The sequence below is a fragment of the Peromyscus californicus genome, unplaced genomic scaffold, assembly GCF_007827085.1.
Source record: "Peromyscus californicus insignis strain IS unplaced genomic scaffold, ASM782708v3 Scaffold_1__1_contigs__length_55948999, whole genome shotgun sequence".
Classification (NCBI taxonomy): domain Eukaryota; kingdom Metazoa; phylum Chordata; class Mammalia; order Rodentia; family Cricetidae; genus Peromyscus; species Peromyscus californicus.
In genome coordinates, this window is record NW_026294492.1 from 45,306,648 (window position 1) to 45,323,980 (window position 17,333).

Below are 17,333 nucleotides of genomic sequence, written 5' to 3' on the forward strand. Positions count from 1 at the left end.
TACAACAAAAGGCATGACCATTCCCAGGAGTGTGGTTGGCATAGCCATTGAAACTCTGTTCTAGAAAACTTGTTTTCTGTTTTGAAACAGGCAAGAATTACAAAGTTTTTCTTGTTTAGGGACAGGATTTGAGTCTATGTCTACTTATTAGTACTGTGGTATTTTTTGGCTTGTGTCTCTGCAGATCTTATGTATATCTCTAAAGTCTTTGTGATTTCATATGATTGTCAGTCCTGTTGATTTCTAGATGACAATGCTTCCATGAAGACATCTACTACCCCTTAAAACTTTTCCAAATCTTTTCCCACATAGATCCCCGAGGCTTGTGTGGTGGGATTTCTCTATACTACCAGCTGCCGTGGCAATATTCCAGGGGATGACACTTACTTTCATCATCAAATATGGAAAAGTTGAACTGGTGCCCAAGTAGAAGGTATTCCCCTACTGACTAGCATGCAAGTTGCTAGAAAGTACTCTGCATGGTATCACAGGAAAAAATATGTGGGAATAAAGACTAACAGGGGTCCATTTATTAATGATTCCTCCCATTCAAAATATACATATAGTACCAAGCAATCAATCCATCTACAATACCTTCTCAGACCTAAGGTTCAGGGTATATTGAAGAAGGAAGGAAATATTTTGAGAGCCAGAAGATGAGGGAGATTCCTGTGAGAATATATCCACTAGGAATAGCAAAATGTATACAATAAGGTCTCACCCACATTAACACTAAAATGTAAGGTAAACAATGATGACATTATCAAACTTGATAAACTGGATAGGAAAATGATAAAATCTGGGAATGGAAGAGATAGTCATCTCAAGGAAACAGAACAGAGATATTTTAAGTATAATCTAAAATTTTTAAACTAAATGGTCAATAAATTACTTTATCCCTGATCTTTGGAAAAGAATTTGAATCTGGTCTCATCAAAATAACATAACATTTTGGGACAAAGATGCTCCCTAACAACCCAGCACTGGAGGCCAAGATGGAGAAGACCTCTACAGCCACCATGACTTTCCCCTTTGTGCTGTGGTAGACAGGGAGAAATGTGACCCAGACACTGTAGAACATCAGCATGCTGAAGGTCAGGAATTTAGCTTCATTGAATCTGTCAGGAAGATTCCTGGCCAAGAAAGCCACAGTAAAGCTCCCCAGAGCCAAAGAGCCTAAGTATCCCAACACAAAATGGAATGCAATAACTGATCCTTTGTTGCAAACAATGATGATCTGTCCATGTTCAGAGTGTGTATCTATGCCAATAAAGGGAGGAGACATGACCAGCCAGATTTCACAGAAAATTAGTTGGACCATGGTACAGATGGGAATGACAAATTTAGGTGCCTCTGATACCAAGATTGCTCTCATCCTTCCTCCTGGAGTAGTGAGCTTGAAGGCCAAGACAACAGTAATAGTCTTGGCTAAGACAGTAGACACAGCCACTGTGAAAAAGGCTCCAAATGTGGTCTGCTGAAGGATTCAGGTGACTATGTTGGGATGCTCAATGAACAGCAATGAGCAGAGGAAACAGAAAGTGATAGAAATCAGTAGGATGTAGTTGAGAATGCGATTATTGGCCTTCACAATGGGAGTGTCATTGTACTTCACAAAAGCACCAAGAACAAGAGCTGTGAGGGCAGAGAAGCACAGGGACATGCAGGCCAGAGTCATCCCCAATGGGTCTTCATAAGCTAGAAAGGAGACATGTCTTTGCAGGTGTGTGCTCTGTGTTGGAATACTGGTCCTCTGGACAGCACACACACTGCTCCATATCTGCAGAAGGAAATTAACAAGAAACCCTCATAAAATTTCATCATTATATTCTTAATCTTTTAGTATGTGTATTAATCAGAGGATACCTCAATAACCATTTTGGGGTTCAATAACAATTTTTTCCTTGTTGCTGTATGGAGCAGTACAATCAGGCTGCTGTGTAGAAATCTATCCTTGGTAATGAAAATCAACACCTTCATGATAAAGGGAGCTGAGAAACTTCTTATTCCTGTTTATCAACTTCCGTATTCATGGAAATTTTTAAAAATTAGAAAAATATTTGGTTTCTAGGGGTTTATAAATAATAATGGAAAACAGCTCAGAATAGCTAGTTTCTCAAATATTATATTTATTATCTATAGATCTATGTACTGTGAATGTGTGGTGGTTAAAGTGAGAGTGGTTCCTCTATGCTCATAGATTTGAGTGCTTGTCACTAGAGAATGGCCCTATTTGAAAAGATTAAAATATGTGTTCTTATTGCTGTAGATGTGACCTTGTTGAGAGAACTGTTTCACTATGGATGGGCTTTGGTTTTTCAGTATCTCAAGCCAACCCCAGAGTCTCTCTCTTCATGCCTCTGAGGATCTGGATGTAAAACACTCTTCTTCTTCTCCAGAAATGTATATGTCTCTGTTCTGTCATGTTCCCTGACATTATGACGACGGACTAAAACTGTAAGCAAGCTCCAATTAAACACTTCATTTAAGTATTGTCAGGGTTACGGTGTTTCTTCACTGTAATATAACACATACTAAAACAAAAATATTAGGGAGGAGTGGGATATTGCTGTGACAGGCCTGGTCATGCTTCTAGTTGCCAGAATGTGGACTTTGGATCTATGGAAAGCAGTTGAATGTTTTAAGTAAGGCTTAATGGGCCATACTATTGGGAGCATGGAAGGCAGACCTGGGGGATATCTAAACCTCTGAGTTGGAACCTCTGAAACTCAAGTAGTTTCATAGCGGTAAAAAACAGTAAAAGGCTCAGAAAATGTTCCTTTAATATTTTGACTAAGAATGTGGTTGATTTTTGCCCTGGTGAAAAAATATGCCTGAGGACAAATTGAAGAGTTTTGGATTAAGGACAATGAGGAAATTTTAAGAGAGCCTTGTTTTGACTTCCTTTTATGGTTATTAATTGTCACTCTTATTCAAATCTATAATGAAAAGGAGCTAGGTGAGCATGGAAAAGTACTAAACAAATGACTTGAGAAGAAAAGGAGCACTAGGAAGTGTAATGGAAGTAATTCCAGAGCTTAAAGAGATAAAAAGCTTAAAGAAAACTCTGATGCTAATTAAAACCTAGGGCCTATGCTGAGATGTTTTGCTCAGCCTTGGTGTAGGGAGGAGAGGACTGGACCTCCTGCCTCAACTGAATCTACCAGGCTAAGCTGAATCCCCAGGGGAGCCCTTGCCTTGTAGGAGGTGGGAATGGGGGAAGGCTTGGGGGTAAGGCTGGGGGGTGGAAGGAGGGAGGACAGGAGAATCCATGGCTGATATGTAACATTAAATTAATTATGAAATAAAAAAGAAACACAAACAAACAAAAACTTTGGACATTTAAAAGGTGCTGATGCTGTGATGGAGTATGAGGACTTTTGAAGTTGGACTAAATGCACTTTACATTATGATGTTTCTATAAGCCTAGGGGGACCAGAGACTATTATATTGTGGTTTGAGTGAGAATGATCCCCATAGTCTCATAGATTTTTTTCTTGGTCTCTAGGAAGAGACATGGTTGAAAAAGATTAAGTGATTTATTCTTGTTGGAGTACTTGTGGCATTTATGGAAGAAGTGTGTTATTGAGGGCTTTTGTTTCTCAAAAATACAAGCAGCCCCACTGTGTCTCTCTTCCTTCTCCCTGAGGATCTGGATTGACAACATTCAGCCACTTCTCCTGAACCACACCTGCCTGTGTGCCTCTGGGCTCATTGTAATTACAATAATGGACTAAACCTCTGATAGTGTAAGTGTGCCACAATTAAATGCTTTTCTCAAAAAAATTTTTCATGTTAATGGTGTCTCTTCATAGCAATAGAGCACTAAAACAGCATGTCCAGATCACAAAGGCAGCTGATAGAGTGCTATGTGCATTTTGCTTGTGCCCTTGGTCTGTATCTTCCTTCATACAGAGTCAATAACTGACAATTATCTCAGTTACATACTGTTTGCATAAAGCAATATTTCCACTAAAGAAGCTGTACTCTCCTGCACCAAAATGCCCTTCACTTTAAGTTCATAACATCAACAAATAATATAAATATTAAGAAAAAAGGACATTTACTTTTTCTACTATGTTTTATTCCTATGATGTCTGGTATATGGATATCTATAAATTCACATTTACTTTTGTTCTTGTCACTACTTACCTGTGCACTAAAAGAAAAAAGAAAATGCAAACTACACATGAATTTTGAGTAGGTCACAACATAAAAATGTAGACTTTTTTCAACATTGTATTTAAAATTCATACATACATATAATGTATTTGGACTTAATCCACCTTCCTAGTCCTTTTGCTATTGACTTGAGAATGGAGTCGACATGTAAATGTGTTTCAAGTGAGGCTAATGCTGGTACTGAAGGTAGAAATGAAGGGGATGTAATTAATTTTAAACTAAAATAGATTTAAATAAGTATATTCTTATGTTTATATGATATGCACAAATGTGTACACATGATTTTATGTGTGAGTGATTTTTGCATGTCAGTATGAGCACACATGCATCTCTGCCTGTATTTGCATTTCAGAAGACAATCATCAGGTGTTTTCTTCAGTTTCCTCTCTTTGGGGTAGTCTCTTTTTGTTCCCAACTAGGCATTTTAACCTAGATGATGTGCAAGATTATGTATATTCTGAATACTTTCCTTATCACTTGGTAGGATGTGATCACTGAAGAACACTCTCATATCTGAATTCTTGTCCTAATCATTTCACAATAATTGCTTTGTTTTAAAAGCTATTCCCCAAGATCTTAAATATATTTCATTAAACAACAAGAGTCTGAACCTCTCTCTGGTCCTTGTCAGTGATATCAGTAAAATCATTATATTAAAATTATATATTTTATGTTTTCAGTTTCCTTCTAGGAACTTTCTAGTTTTGAAAAGAGAAGATATTCAGTTTCATCAATTTCTTCTGCACACTAACACATACCTGTCTCATTGGAAACCTCATTCTCTGGGCACCAGGCACAATCAAAGCAGCAGTCTGATGTTTGTTCCTCATGAAATTTCCTGAATCAGAGAGTGCATGTCACAGTGCATGTAGAAGTTAGAATCTGAAATAAACAAAATAACAGACACAGGTTACAAATATTCTTCTATTATCATGCATTATATATCATATTCAGGTATCTGAGCATTTTCTATAAATCTACAGTGAAATTGAAGGCCATACAATATTTAGTACATTGAGTAACATTGTATGTATAAAGTTTGAATATAGAGATTAGAAATTGTTTCTTCCCTGATTGAAATGATCCAAAAGGCATGCTTAGGAGGCATGTGTTGCTCTTAAAGGGTTTAAAAATCAAAATTAAGGATTATAACTTGGGAGGGGGTAAACTGGAATAATGTAGAGTCATGGAATGAAGAAAACAAGGTATGTTGTAGGAGACTCTCACAGGCTTAAATTTTTAAGCTAAAATGAAAGTTTAGGATACAGAAAAAATGTTTCTGGAAACAATAACATGTTATTCTTGATTAAGCAATAAAGATATTCACACAGAATCACAAAATTTCATGATTTCTATCTATCTACAAAATTTTAATACTCTAAATATTTTATTTTTATTTTGTATATCTGTTTCTGTGGTGTGATGTGAATGGAATTAAAAACCTAGGTATCCATGGATTCCAAAGGATTGTATTCCCATGACCTGGACTTATAGGAAATTGTGAGCCATCAAAAACAGGTGATCAGTGGACTAAACTTGGGCCCTTCCCAAGAGCAGTGATTATTGTTAACCACCAAGCCATCACTCACAAATTTTTATAACACAGATGTACTGAAAAGAATGAAAATTATGATGTACACACCGGTGTTGCTTTCATGGTCTGCTCTAAGTCTTCAGAAATGTGTAGTTGTTGACTCTGTGGAAAATAGGAAGAATAACCTCCTATTTTTCACCTTTAATCCAAAGCCTTGTGGGAAATTCCAAATGTTGTAAATGGCATGCTCTGCACACAGTTTTTTTCTCAGATTTATGTCCACCAGCTCTCCAATAGGATTAGTAAATATCCTCTTCTTCAGCAAAGAAGTCATCTAAGTGAGATGCATCATTAAATGATTACATATGCTCCTCCAATAAGACAAAGTTACATGGTTAATTGTAGCTAGAGTTTTCCTGCCTGGCCCTCAGTCAGGACAAATCTCTCTCACCTGCCAGTCCCACAGCTGCTCAGACCCAACCAAGTAAACACAGAGACTTATATTGGTTACAAACTGTATGGCCATGGCAGGCTTCTTGCTAACTGTTCTTACAGCTTAAATTAATCCATTTCTATAAATCTATACCTTGACATGTGGCTTGTGGCTTACCGGCATCTTCACATGCTGTTTTTCATCGTGGCGGCTGGCAGTGTCTCTCTGACTCAGCCTTCCACTTCCCAGCTTTATTCTTCTCCTTGTTCTGCCTATACTTCCTGCCTAGCCAATGGCCAATCAGTGTTTTATTTATTGATCAATCAGAGCAACACATTTGACATACAGACCATCCCACAGCAGTTAATGACCTGTAATTTTCTATGACTTCCAGAAAAGACAATTATATTGAAGATATCCTGTCTAGATACCTCGTGGATAATTAAATTTTGTTATACTTCATATGCATTTTTAATGGTGGAAATAATCAGAGGAAATGTTATCAAGTAATTAATAACATAGTGAAAGAGATCTGTACATTTATTACTTGCATGAAAACTGCCAAAATGTCTGCTGGCAGTGGTCCAGAGGGTGCCTGAACCAGTCTATTCTGGTGACCAGCCTAGCAAATAATCTAGCTGTCATCATAGAGCCTTTGTCCAGTGACTGATGGAGGCAGATACAGAGATCCACGGCCAGGCACCAGGCTGAGTTCCGGGAATCCAATTGATGAGAGAGAGGAGAGATACTGCAGGCGAGGGACGACAATATCATGATGGGAGGATGTGCAGAGATGATGGACCACACTAATGGAAACCCATGAACTGTGGAACCCCCATGGGACTGGACTAGGCCCTTTGGATACAGAAGATGGTTGATTGGCTTGAACTGTTTGGGGAGTACCCAGGCAGGGGGATGAGGATCTGTCCCTGGTCTATGGGCAGGCTTCTGGGAATCCGGTGCCTGTGGTGTGACACCTTGCACAGCCTTGGTGCAGTGAGAAGGGGCTTGGACCTGCCTAGGCTCAGTGCGCTGGGCTCTGCTGACTCCCCATGCAAGACCTCGATTTGGGGGATGCGGGGATGTGGGGTGGCTTGGGAAGGAAGGCTGGGGGTGGGAGAAGGGAGGAGGGGGGTCTGTGGATAGCATGAGGAGTGAGTAGAAAATTTCTTAATAAAGAAAAATAAAATAAAAAAATAAAAAATTAAAAAATAAAGAAAACCGCCCAAATGGATGTTTTTGCATACCTATGTGTACGTCTATTTGTGAGTAGCAAAAATTATTTTTAAAAAGAGAAAAGTTGTAAAATTAACAAGTGAGAAGACTGGAAGTTTTTGATTGGAATAGAGGGAATACATATCATGTAAATGCAATATACATACATGAGATAAAAATAAAATTATTAACACCAAGAAGTCCTTATTATTTGTCTACATACTTAATTGATACCCATATAAATAATTATTTATGACATTTATCAACACATACTTTGTTTCCCTAGAAAGAAATTCTCTTCTAGTTGTCACTTGAGGTTTTTATTGTAAAATTTTTGGTTACTATTTCCATTATTGAATTCATTTTTTAAATGTTGAGGCACATTCTCTCAAAAATAAGTTTTTAATACAGAAAGTTGACATCTATTGAATGTTAATCTTGTGAAGTCTATTTACCAACATAAAAGATTCATATTAGTTGTTTTGAGGAATAGAAATCTTTGTATTGAGATAACAGTCCCTGACAAATAGATATGAACATTTGTGGGGGCATTTAAAAATATCATGACTTAAGTATGATGAAAAGTAAGATAGTTTACCTGTTGACAGTCAGAGTATTCCTTGGGATGTGGCTATATTCTGAGACTCTACTAGTTGATAAATGAGTTCATGGTAGGTGTGGGCAACAGGATACACAGAATTGTATAAATTGTAACCTTCTTCACTCAGGACCATGTCAAATTTGTGTTGTGCTAACCATTCCAATGTAGTGTTGAATGAGCAATGATTCATTGAACTAAAGTTGGTCTTAGAGACTGAACAGTTATGATTCCACTTTGTTCTCATCTGAGAAATGTCTACTGGATATTTGGAAGTGTTCATTGTTAGCATAAAATTCCTAAATTTGGAAACCTTACCATGGTGGTGTGCAAAAGTGACAGTCCCTTGGTAGGGGTCAAGGCTGAAATCTCTCTTAATTGTGGTGACATCCCATTGTGAGGTGGTGACCCAAATTCTGTGTACACCTAAATATCCCTATCTTCTGAAGCTGACTTCTAGGGTAGAGTCCATTTCACCATAAATAATAACAACCCTTGCTGATGATATCATTATTTGTTTGTCTTATATTCCAGCCCTTGCTGTGTATAATTGTATGCTATCTGGGATCACATTCATAAAAGCTAAGCAGACTCCATTTCTTTGCATCTCTTCTCTCAAGTCTGAGAGAAACTGAATTCCCCGGTCATCATCTGAGACAACCAGCCCTACCCAGGTCCATGTGAAATAAAGCATCAAAGAGACCATGGCCTTGGGCAAACATGTATCCTTATGTGCTATCTGATAGACATAGGGAAATAGGACATTATCACTCAGGATAGGATTAAATAGTCCAAAGAAAATCTGAAGGATGAAGAACAAAGAAAGCAATGAGGAAGTTCATTCATATGTATGTATTGTGTTAATCACCTTTCAGAACTCCTACAGAGGACAGTAAGTTTAACCTGTAAATGTTGTGTTTTAGTTCTATTGGATTCTAGATTATTTGTGACAAGTCTGAATGTTCAAGAAAAATTTTGCATTTCCCCCAAATTTATCTATTCTTGTAATACAAAGAAATGTTGGTTACATACCAATATGTGATTTCTTAATCCTTTAGAATATACAGATCAGCACACAAAAACTCATGCTGCCCATTCATTACCTGTAGGAACTTGGGTTTGGCGTAGATAAGCTGTTAACCCTACTTTTACCACTTAGTCTCACCTTTGACCATGTGATTAAGGTTGTCAGTTTTATAGATGTACTCCATAATGGTCCTGTAAATGATATATGGCATACAGATTTACTACACTCATAATTAGGAATTTTTGGGAAAATGAATTGTTGTGAATGTATTATATCAATTACTTTCAATGTAACAAAACACATGTCAATGGTGATGGAAAATATCAATGACATGTTGGGTAAAAGATAAGGGTTCCTATTGATCTCTTCAGTAGCAAAAATTAATATGAGAAAAATTCATATTTCCTTGTTGGTATTCTAAAAAAGACATATGAACATCATGGAGGATGTTACAAATATGAAATTTTCAAAGTCATCGAAGTAAAGCTTTTTCTATGCCCCACCTAAATGTCTATATTAATTCTATATTTTCTCATGTAAGGGCATGGAAAAGAGATCTTTGAAGATGAAAGCATTTTCAGAATTCATCTAAATAGGTCATTCTGATATAAGAGTTTTTCTCTTTGTGAAAATACATAAAGGGCTTTTGTGATCCCTGAATGCCATCCATAAACTAGAACACATTCCTAGACATTCAGTCTGCTATATGTTTGTTTTGGGATTGTCTTCTAGAGAAACATGAAAAAAACCATTACATGAACCATATATCTACAAGATGGCACTTTATCTTTTAACTTTTAAAGAATAATTAAAGAAGGATTAAAGTTTAACAGATTTTATTAATTAAACTTTTCATTCATGTAACAAAGTTTCTTGACCATATTGAGTATATCAGAAATCAATAGATCCTGGCCTTCAACCCTTTGTGGATGTCTCCTGCTCTTCCCTAGACCACACCATTACTAGGACCTAAAAGAGATCAAGTGAATACAAATAAGAAAGGAAGAAGTCAAACTATTGATACTTGCAGATGTTATTATACTATATATAAGTGACCCCAAAATTCTATCAGGGAACTGTTACAGCTGATAAATACCTTTAGTGACATACAAGACTACAAGATTAACTCAAAACAATCACAGGTCCTCTTATATATGAATAATTAATGAACTGAAAAAGCAATCAGGGAAACAACCCCCTTCACAATAGCCACAAAAATTAAAAAATATATTGGTATAACACTAACCAAGCAAATGAAAGTCTTGTATGGCAAAATCTTCAAGTATTTGAAGAAAGAAATTGAAGGAAATACCAGAAGATGGAAAGATCTCCCATGCTCAGTGATTGGTAGAATTAACATAGTAAAAATGTGAATCTTACCAAAAGCCATATAAAGATTAAATGTAGTCCCTAGAAAATTCCAACACAAGTCTTTACAGATCTTGAAAGAACATTACTCAACATAGCATGGTAATGCAGAAAAACAAACAAACAAACAAACAAACAAACAAAAAACAGGATAGAAAAACTATTCTGTACAATGAAATAACTCCATAGTCGATATCATCTGTGATTTTAAGCTCTACTACAAAGCTGTAATAATAAGAATTGGGAATGTAGGATACTGGTATAAAAACAGAGAGGTTAATCAATGGGATCAAGTTGAAGATCCAGACATTAATTCAAAAACTTATGTACACCTGATTTTTGACAAAGAATTCAAAATTATACAAAGGAAAATAGACAGCATCCTCAAAAAATGGTGCTGACATAACTGCATGTCAGCATGTAAAAGAGTTCAAATAGATCTATATCTATCATCCTGCACAAAACTCAAGTCCAAGTGGATCAAAGACCTCAACATAAAACCAGTTACACTATCTAATAGAAGAGAAAGTTGGAAAGTGTAGCTAGAGTTTTCCTGCCTAGCCAATGGCCAATCAGTGTTTTATTTATTGACTAATCAGCAACACATTTGCCATACAGAACATTCCACAGCACTTCCCCCTTTTTTTTCAAAAAGGAAGGTTTTAACCTTAACAAAGTAAAATTACATATAATTTGGGAATTTGGGCGTAGCTTCTCTTACTACTTCCTGCTGGAGGGGGGCGCTGTATCTTATGGGGACACAAAGAAAATTTAAGGATCATGGAGTAGTCCATGAGGCTGTATCATCTGAGCCAGTTGCCTTGAAAGGATTCTGGATGTTGGGTCATCTGGGCTATGGTGTCATCAGAGACCTTTCAGGTGGTCTTGGCTGGTTAAACCTGATGTATCTTAATCTGGAACAAATCCATGGCCTTTGGCTTTCTGTGGAAACAAAAGCAGAGACTCTTTTCCAAAGCAACATATCCTTATATCCAAATTTTGAAGTCAAGGTACCTTTAAAATATACATTTTGGCATAACTCAACAGCTTTTACAATCAAATGTTTTTCTGCAGTTAAAAATCCCAAAGACAACACAATCCAGATTCTCTGTGTAATATTCATCTTTATGTGGCTTATTTTTTATATTAATTTTACTGTCTCTTTAAAGACTTTATTTTTTAAAACTATGTATTTGTTTCTATAACTGTATATATCACCTTTTTTGTCTCTTTCAAGCCTACGTATATTTTACACACATTGTAAACTATTACATCTGAATCTGTCTTATTGTGAATCTATTGCTTTAAACTGCAGCAGCTGTGGCTGCTGGATCCGCCCACCTCAGCTTCCCAACATGGCGGTGGTTTACCGCCAGCTCTGGGAGCTATGGTGGGTCTATGCTTTTATCCAAGCAGCGTGTAGCCCAGAAACTTCTTTTTTTGTTTTATACTAGCAAAGGCTAAATCCACCATGCAGCTTAATGTGCTACTTGCAGAGGCCTCATTCCTGCCATACTGCAGGTCGAGCATGCACGCTAGGAACCCACCAGTAGCTCAAACCAGCAGCTGCCACTCATTTGAGAGAGACAATTAGAAAGCGGTTTTATCTCCATTTTAGAATCTTTTTTTTTCTGAGTTTTTAGGTGGAAACTCTTGCCACCATGTTGGATGCTATTTGTAGCTAGAGTTTTCCTGCCTAGCCAATGGCCAGCAGTGTTTTATTTATTGACTAATCAGCAACACATTTGCCATACAGAACATCCCACAGCAGGAAAGAGTATTGAGCACATTGACACAGGTGACAACTTCCTGAACGTAGTACCAATAGTGCAAGCTCTAAGATTGACAATTAATAAATGGTACCTCATGAAATTGAAAAGCTTCTTTAATTAGAAGATAACCATCAATAGGACCAAACAGAAGCCTACAAAATAGGAAAAGATCTTCAATAAACCCACATCAGACAAAATTAAAAAAAACCCCTGATTTCCAAATATATAAAGGGCTAGCTCATTTCCAATGTCTATAAAGTATTCAAAAAAAACTTGATGTCAACAAATAAAATTATCCAATTAAAAATGAAGTACATATCTAAACAGAGAATTCTCAAAAGAGAAATATCAAATGTTTGAGAAGCTCTTACAGAAATGTTCAATATCCTTAGATATCAGGATAATGGAAATCAAAACTTCTCTGAGATTCCGTTTTATACCTGTCAGAATGTATAAGATTGTCAGAATGTCAGTAACACAAGTGACAGTTCATCCTCATGAGGATGCAAAATAAGGGTAACACTCATCTATTGAGGATGGGAGTGAACACATATACAGCCACTATGGAAATCAATGTAGTTATTATTCATGAAGATGAGAATCATTCTACCTCAAGATCCAGCTATGTTACTCTTGGGCATATACCTAAAGCCTGTTTCATCCTAACAAAAGGACATTTTCTCAACCATATTCAATGTTGTTCTATTCTTATTTGCCAGAAAATTTAAATAACATACATGTCTCTCAATGAAAAAACTGATAAAGAAAATGTATGGTACATTTATACAATGAAGTATTACTCAGCAATTAAAAAAATGACATCATGAAATTTTTATGCAAATGGATTGAACTAGAAAAAAATTACCCTAAGCAAGATAGCATAGACCCAGAAAGATAAATATGTTCCATACTCATTTATATGCAGATATTATGTGCTAAATAAATGGTAACCCAGTTACAAACTGTAGACCCGGAGAGATTAGGTATGGAAGAAGACATGAGGGAGAACATGAGGATCACAATGGGAGGGAAAAATAGAATAAATATTATGGGTGGGCATGAGAGGATGAAAACAACGGTAGAAGCAGGCATCAAAGTACCAACCAAATGTTTTAACTATGGTACACCAGGCCATGTGAGAAGAAATTGCACACAAGGTGTTCCTAGAAGCAATCCTTCTTATAGAAATAACCCAAAGAGGAGACCTCAACCTTCTGGATTATGCAGAAGATGTGGCAAAGGCCAACACTGGACCAATGAATGCAGATCAACAAGAGATACATGCGGCAACCCTTTACCATTGGAAAAAACTTCAGGGGTCCTCTTACAGTTCCCCAAATTAAATGTGGTCCAGTCACTTCCAGTCATTGTGGAGGAAATTCCTTCCCAGCACAATAAAATAATCCAGTGCGTAATGTAAAGAACAATATTGCACTGGATGATAGGACAGCTTTAATAGATGGTCAAAAACTCCCAAAAACATGATAAAATGAATATTTTGGAAGACTTCTATAAATAAACAAACACTAAAGCTTATAGTATGAGTTAATAACATTATTCTAGAAGGCTTAGTGGACACAGGTATAGATCTGACTATAATTACACCCAAATCTGGCATCCAAATTGGCCTCTTCAAGAGGTAAATGTCCTATTTCTTGGGATCAGTACCTTATCTCAGGTAAAACAAAGAACAAGATGTGTTGAATGCAATGGGCCAGAAGTACAGAGAGGAAGCTATATGTGGCTAATGTAGCAGTGAACCTTTGGGGCCAAGATATTTGACAGCAATGGAATATCCAGATAAAAATTCCTCTAATATCAGAAGTGAAATATAGACCAATTTATGTTTCTGGGAATAATAATATGAGATACAATAAAAACAGCCTCTAACCATTCAGGCTGTACATAAACAGAGCACAACTGCCATTGAACTCTCAGAGGTACTAATGGCACTACCTTTAAAATGGCTAACTGTTAAACCTGTCTTGGTTGACAATTGCCTATGACACAAGAGAAACTACAAGTCTTAGAAAAGTTGGTTCAGGAGCAGTTAAATGCTCAACATATTAAAAAATCTACCAGTCCTTGAAATTCTTCTGTATTTGTTATTAAAAAGAAATCCATTCAATGTAGAAAGCTGATAGATCTGAGAGCCATAAATAAAGTAATTCAGTCAATGGCTCTCTACAGCCTGGAATAATTTGCCTTCCCTGTTACCTAAAAGATGACCTATTATAGTTATTGACTTAAAAGACTGTTTTTTCACTATACCTCTACAAGAAAAGCATAGGAAAAAAATCTGCCTTCATAGTACCTATTTATAGTAATTCTCAGCCTGTTAAGAGATATCAGTGGAAGATTCTCCCATAGAGAAGGTTAAATTGCCTCACCCCGTGTCAATATTTCATGCAAAAACCATTGGAAATAATTCATACACATTTTCCAAAATCTATAATTTACATATATATATATGGTATCTTATTAGCTGATACAGAGTCAGATAAGTTAGAAAGCATGCATTAGAAGTAAAGAAAGTTTTGCCTCAATGGGGATTACAAACTGTTCCCAAAAAGATACAAAAAGGAGATCTATTAATTACTTATGATATAAGATAGAGCTACAAAAAATTAGGCCCCAGCCACATGGTAGTGGTGCACGACTTTAATCCCAGCACTCAGGAGACAGACCCAGGTGTATCTCTGTGAGTTCAAGGCCAGCCTGGTCTACAGAGCAAGATCCAGGACAGACACCAAAACTATACAGAGAAACCCTGTCTTGGAAAAAATTAGACCCCAAATGGTACAATTCAGGAGAGATTGATTGCAGACTCTTAATGATTTTCAAAAATTGTTAGGAAGCATTTTAAGCATATATACTATCAATGGAATAGATAAAAATGGACTAGTAAATTTGGCCATTATCCTAAAAGGGGACAAGTAGTTAAATAGTCTAGCAGAATAACCAGCTGAAGCTTAGAAGGAATTGACTCTAGTAAAGAAGAAAATATGAGAGCCACATGTGGGACTTATAAATACAGAACTTAACTGCCTTCTGGTCATACTGCTCTCCAGATACTCCACTACAGAGACTTTGATGCAGAGGGAAGATATTATATTGGAATGTATATTTCTACCATGTAAACCAAGGAAGAAATTAAAGACATATGTTGAAAATATCTCTGATTTTATTCTAAAAGGAAAATTAAGACTGTCAGTTGACAGGAAAGGACCCAGCAGAAATTGTAGTACTAACTAGTGAGGAAATTCTTCTTTATGGAAATATAATGCAAAGTGCCTGCAGTAAATTTTTGGGAGAGATGAACAACTGTTATCCCAAAAGCAAGAGAATAGAATTCATAAAAATAACTGAATGGGTACTTCCTCATATTGTACATAAAAAAACCAATCTCTGGAATTCCCACATTCTATACTGATTCAAGGAAATCAGAAAAGGCAGAATATATATCAGGAGATTTAAGTAAAGTGATCCAAAGTCCTTAAAATTCTGTACAAAAGTCAGAATTCTATGTCATTCTTATGGTACATATGGACTTCACAGAACCTGTACATAGAGTTACTGACTCTCAATATGCAGACAGAGTTGTGTTACATATTGAAACTGCTGAATTTATTCCTGATAATACAGAATTAACTTCACTATTCACACAATTACAGGAAATCAGAAATAGAGAACATCCTATTTATAGAAAACATATTAGATCCTATACAGGTCTGCTAGGTCCTCTAGCACAAGGTAATGATGAGATTGACCAGGTATTAATAGGTAATGTGCTGGAAGCCTCAGAATTTCATAGAAACCACCATGTAAATAGCAAAGGCTTAAAAAGGGACTTTTCTGTCACTTGCAACAAGTCAAGGAAATAGTGAAAAAAATGTCCTACCGATTCCTTCTATAATAAAGCTCCATTACCTGTAGGAAGTAATCTTAAAGGTATACAAAGAAATGAAATTTGGCAGATGTATGTGTTTCATTTTGCAGAATTTGGAAGATTAAAATAGGTACACCATACTTTTGACAACTATTCAAGATTTCAATGGGCAACTCCTATGAGTTCTGAAAAGGCTAATTCGGTAGTTATACACCTATTAGAAGTTATAGCCATCATGTGAATACCTATAAAAATTAAGAGTGACAATGCTCCAGCATATGTCTCAAATAAAATGAAACTATATTTTTGCCTATTACAATATAAAGCATGTTATAGGTATACCACAAACCCCACAGGCCAGTCATAGAAAGATCTAATCAAACTTTAAAGGATATGCTAAATAAACAGAAAGAGGTAACAATGACACCTAGAAATAGATTACATAATGTTTTATTAACCTTGACTTTTCTCAATGTTAATGAGAAAGGGATAACAGCTGTGGAGAGACATTGGACAACAGAAAAAAACTCCTGAGCTGAAACAAGCTATTTACTTCAGACGTGTTGACCTCAGAATGAAAACAAGGATATATCCTACATTGGAAAAAGGGTTTTACTTTTGTTTCTGCAGAAGAAAGCTATGGATACAAAGAAAATTAATAAAAACTCAATATAAACAGGAGAAACCTCTTGATGAGGAGAAGTGATCCTTCATCCACTGATGGGACATTTCTACAAGTTGTAAGGAAAACTCAACCAACAGGGGCAGGGTTCTGTTTTTTGTCTTTAAAGGAAAATAGAAACACTCATCTTCAAAATAATCAAAGGTCTTGGATACCCAGATGTCTGCAGCATAAGGATGAACCTGTTGGTACCAATATACTCTAGAAAAGTTGTGGTCCCAATTCAATTATAAATCAAGCTAGGTTTGGAGTTAGAATGTGGCTCCATCTCTAAATCCAAGCATGTTTCTAAAAGAAACAAATTAGGAGATTCTGTTTCATATCAGAAGAGACAACTGTAGATGTAACTAATCGTCTTATTAAATAAGAAATACAGAGCCGATTCAGAGAAGAAAGCCAAGAGGTCAGAGCTAAGAGCCTCACCCTTCCTGCTTCAGCGATCCTCTTCAGCCAAGAGAGCTCTCTGAAAAAAAGGGGCTACTTCCTGTCTGTTTGTCTTTATATAGACTGTCTGTTCTGCCTTCTTATTGGTTGTAAACCCAAACACATGACTGCTTTGTCATTGCCTGTATGTACAGCCCTCCAAGTCCTCTATGGTATTGAGATTAAAGGCGTGTATCTCCAATGTTGGCT

The 17,333-nt window shown here is 36.4% G+C and overlaps 1 pseudogene; it reads right to left on the reverse strand.

Moving 5' to 3' along the window:
• Window positions 1-880: 880 nt before the first annotated feature.
• LOC128115678 (vomeronasal type-2 receptor 116-like) lies at window positions 881-9,411 on the reverse strand (annotated as a pseudogene).
• Between the last annotated feature and the right edge of the window lie 7,922 nt (window positions 9,412-17,333).